This window comes from Dendrobates tinctorius, unplaced genomic scaffold (assembly GCF_039654945.1).
Source record: "Dendrobates tinctorius isolate UK_male_01 unplaced genomic scaffold, ASM3965494v1 ptg000027l, whole genome shotgun sequence".
Taxonomy (NCBI): domain Eukaryota; kingdom Metazoa; phylum Chordata; class Amphibia; order Anura; family Dendrobatidae; genus Dendrobates; species Dendrobates tinctorius.
The window spans coordinates 3,501,990-3,506,879 of record NW_027361695.1 but is presented as its reverse complement, the minus strand read 5'-3'; the positions used below and the strand labels follow the sequence as shown (position 1 = coordinate 3,506,879).

Here is a 4,890-nt window from a genome sequence, read left to right as displayed (position 1 = left end):
ACAGTTTGAATGGGTGGACTATTCCTGTATAGGAGACCTATTCACTAAAATTGATTATTTCCATACCATCTGGTTACCTGGAGCCAGGAGTGTAGTTGTAGTGGGTCCAGAGGTAGAAGTGGTCCTCAGAACCTAAAGGAGTTCAATGGCACCAGTATAAATAGTAACTTGCACGTGGAGGGCCCTGATTTTTTTCATTGGGCTTGGGAAACCTCAGGGTTGTTTGTCTGGAGCTTCCACAAGGGGGCGCTTACTGCATAAAAATTAATCATTATGTTATTTTTAGGTCCAAAAGTCTGTGCTGATTCATTTCTCCAATGGCCAAAGCTCTGTTCTTCTTATGTAGGACTTCTGCAGAGAAATAACATCCTGACTACCTCCAGCCACCACTAGGGGGAGCTCTGGAGCTTCCTGCTTTCTGTTCAATGTATAAACTGTCTGCAGTAAACTCCTGCGCTCCCCCTAGTGGTGGACATTCACTTCAAGTAAATGATTCAACTAAATATTTTATTAATAATTTTTTCAATATTTTTTTTTTTTTTACAATACCTGATCATTAATAATGACAATAATCCAAGTAATGATAGTTTATAAGCCACGTTTCAGAACTCCGACTTTCACAGCAAGAGTTTGCTAATTACGTGCTGAATTGCGCAGAAATGAGATGGGAAATACACGCAGAGTCAATGTCATTAGGCACAATTAGATTCCCACTTGATACTTTTCTAAGAATAAAAAAAAAAAAATACATGAAAATCAACCCTAGAATGGAAGGAGAAAAAAAAGCAAAGTGAAAAGATAAACCAAAGCCGAAAACACGCAGAAGCATCTTGTAATCTTTTTATAAGCGTCTTATATGCTCATCAAGGAGCTGAAAATGCCATATTGTTTTAGGATTTTCACCCCCTTCACTGCTTCCCCAATTGTGGAATTTGATGCCCCTCTAGTAAAGTGAAAGGAGCTGAGCTGCAATACCAGAAACAACCTGTGGGCACACGGGGCGCTACTTCAGGATGAAAGCAGCCATGTTTTTGTAATCCTGTACAGGACTTAATATGAGATTATTCTCCGTACAGCTGTGTTATATGGACAGGAGGTGGACCAAGACCATAAAAAGATGAAAGGTCTGGAAGGAATATGAGGTCCATCATTTAAAGAGATGCTGTCATCGGGTCAAAAGTAGCCAGGTCTTGCCCTTATTTTACTCCCGCTGCTCCACTGAGTATTCCGGTTTTTGTTTTTTGTAAATCCGCTCTATGGCTCCAGAGATATAGGCATTTTTATATTTTTATTTAGTGCTAATTTTCATGGTCTTTACAAGAGGGTGTGGCTTATGGGAGTCTCTGGGGGCGTGTCTTTAGGCTGCTTTGCATTATTACCCTGTGAGCCACCTCCCACTTGTAAAATTAACAAAATAAAAAGGCCCATATCTCTGGAACCGTATGGCGGATTTAAAAAAGAAAAAAAGCTAAATACTCAGGGGGGCAGCGGGAATAAAATAAGAGCCAAAACTAATCACTTTTGACCTGATGACCGATCCTCTTTAAATGGAATGTACACCTGTTTTACATAACTTGATTTTAGGATTCCAGTTTCATTTCCTCTGGCGGATGCAAAGTAGTCCAGTCCGACCTGGGTTGACTCTCTAAATACCCAGCCTGTACCAGTCAACTGTAGGAAACAAAGAGTTAAATTGAAGCTAAAATGATGAATACCCAGCGCCAAGCAATAAATACACAAAGCAGCGTCACCTTTGAACCCTGGAGCCTGTGTGAAGGTCAGAGATTATACAGGCCGTAATTGTGATTTATGCCGGAACATACAGACACAGACATGCTTTGTCTCATTTCAAAGATTTTATTATTATTTTTTTTCCTTGTCGCGTTCATTAATCCAGTTCTCATACGAATCGGCTCCGTTTACGTGTGAATCTGCCATATCCTTTCATAGGGGCTCATAGCTGGAATGGTATCCCCACAACCAGACAGAATCTTTTCAGACACGTGAACCATTCAGGGGAAGAGACCCTCACTCCGCATTCCCCAAATTACTCTCCTGATAAGACAATGGATAACACTATTAAGATGCTACATATCACTGTGATTTATCCATTGACGTGTTAGAACACAGATATTTTCTCTTAATTTACAATTATTAAAACATAGAATGTTCTCAATAGAATCGACCTGGCCTTCATTATTTCTATCTTTGTATCTTTTCTGCTGACGGAAGCAAAAATTGAGTGCAATATAAAACTGCAGTGAATAAATGCAATCGATTGCTTATACTATACTGAAGGTAATGGTTTCAATTAATCATCAATAAAAATGTAAACATATTAAAGCTTTGCCAGCACCTTTTTCTCCTTTGACTTTTATATTTATATATTTTGTCTTTGTTCTATTGTGATATGGTTGCATTATCCTAATTTATATGTATTCGGGACCATTATAGAAATTGTAAATACAGATGTAGTATTCCTTACCTTGTCAGACAGGACAATACTTTATTAATGTAATCAAGTAGTGTGTCATCTCATGAGTTATGGATTAATACATGTGTACAGGATCAGTAACTAATAGTACATAAATACTCCATAAGAAGCACCATCAGTACATGAATATAGAATAAGAAAAATCATTTGGTCATTCATACAGCTCCAGAAACACTATTATTACATTAATTAATTTCAAGAACCACCAGCAGAAGACGAATACAGCCTTAGAATTACCATCACTACAGGAGTACAGAACCAGAACTACCATCAGTGCATGAGTACATCACCAGAAACATCATCAGCACATGAACACACCACCATAACAACAATCAGTACATGAACTAAGTACAAGAAGTACAATCAGTACATGAATACAGAACAAGAACCCCTATAAGTACATGAATACAGAACCAAAGTTTGTACATGAATACAGCATCAGAACCATTCTCATTACATTAATTAATCACCAGATCTGTCATCCGTACAAAATTACAGCACCAGAATCAACATCAGTACAGGTATACATCATCATAACCTCCATCAGTGAATACATAAAAAAAAACAGGAACATCAGTACATTAATACAGCACTAGAGCCACAATCAATACAGGAATATATGGCCAGAACTATTATTAATGCATGAAGTCAGCACTAGAACCACCATCTGTACATGAATGAAACACCAAATCCATCACCAGGTCATGAATACATCACCAGAAACACCATCAGTGCATGAATACAGCACCAGAACCACCATAAGTACATGAAAGCATCATCAGAATTATCATTAATTAGCAAACAATAATTTAATTTATGTAGTGATAACATATTCCGTAGCACTTTACAAGTAAGCAGGGACATGTAGTGATAATAAAGACACTACCTTGTAGCACATGGTTCAACAGTTACAGCAAGAGTGAGTGCCCTGCTCACAAGCTTACAATCTATAACAACTGGTTCTATAATAAAATACCAGAAACAACAACACTACATGAATACATCACCAGGATCGTCATCAGTAAAAGAATACAGGACAAGAGTTACCATCAATACAGGAAAGCGTGACCAGAATTATCATTGATGAATGAATTCAGCATCAGAACCACCATCAGTACATGAATCCAACACCAAATCCACTACCAGTACATGAATAAAACACCAAATCCAACACCAGTACATGGATACATCGCCAAAAACATCATCACTAAATGAACATAGCACAAAAAACACCATCAATACATGAAAACAGCACCAGAACCACCATTATTACATGAATATAGCACCAGACCCTTCATCAATACAAGAACCAACACCAGTACAGGAATACATTGCCTAGCTTAGTACATTGATAATTTGCAATGTCACATCAGCCCCATATACATTTGTTTAGCATGAAGCTAAAATTCCCAGTACGTTCTTAACAATGGTAAGGAGATACTGGGAGTTGATGCTGCCATCATCACACTTCAAACCATACAGGAACCTCAATACTTATTAGATGCAGTCAGCATCATAAATAAACCTTAGAACCCAGGTACCAGATAGCTGAAACCCTCTATGATTGGATTCAGTCTCATCTTTTTCATCTCCATTTGGTCCAGATGCCATGATGACTTTTTACATCCACAGCTCGTCTCTGCAGACTTCCATCTTCTCTGGTCTTCTGCAGCATATCCCGACAGGGTGCCCCTAAAAATTACAGCGTCATTATTACGCCTCCCTGAATAAAAATACATTTCCATGCTGTGCCCCTAAATAACTAATTGCCCCTCACTGCAATTGAAGGCTCAAGTCCCCTAAGGGGACTAATTAAAAATATAGAAGAAATTATCAAATATGCTTAAAAACTTTGAACTCTACCCATCCAGAATAAAAAAAGTCTATATTGCTGTCAGTATTCTGGGTTTTCTAAATCATCTTGTGAATGATTTTGCCCTTTGTCAAGATGGAGGTTGCTGTTTTTGTGTGCCCTACTTCCTGCTCATTTGTATAAAACCAGCTCAGGTGCTGCCTTCCTTGCTGGAGTATTCTGCTTCCTTCAGCTGTGCTGCTTGTTTCTTAGTGTGCTCCTACTGTGTCTCTGGACGTTCCCTGTTCTCTGCCTAGGAAAGCTGCACTCATAGTGCTATCACTAATCTTCCGACTTTGGAACTTAACCCTTGGTTCACTTCATCTGGTAAGAACTGTGTTCCTGAACTGTGTGTTGTTCTTAACCCTTCACTCTCCCCGGTGAGAGCGGTCAGAACTGTCACCAACCTTATGCTTTAATGTGAACCTGTTTCTGGCCTCACCCGTGTTCACGCCGCTTCTGGGATCAACTTGTGAATCAGCTTTTGGACTTTCCTGTACTCTTGCTGCGTCTGGGATTTACCTATAGACTTGTTCTGGACTTC

The 4,890-nt window shown here is 38.9% G+C and overlaps 1 long non-coding RNA gene across 1 annotated transcript; it reads right to left on the bottom strand.

Annotated features, from left to right (window-relative positions):
* Positions 1 to 1,837: 1,837 nt before the first annotated feature.
* Positions 1,838 to 4,622, bottom strand: LOC141084712 (uncharacterized). Its single transcript, XR_012231091.1, has 2 exons — positions 4,036 to 4,622; positions 1,838 to 2,055 (listed from the first exon to the last, which is right to left on the bottom strand). It is a non-coding gene; the product is annotated as an uncharacterized lncRNA (long non-coding RNA).
* Positions 4,623 to 4,890: the final 268 nt, after the last annotated feature.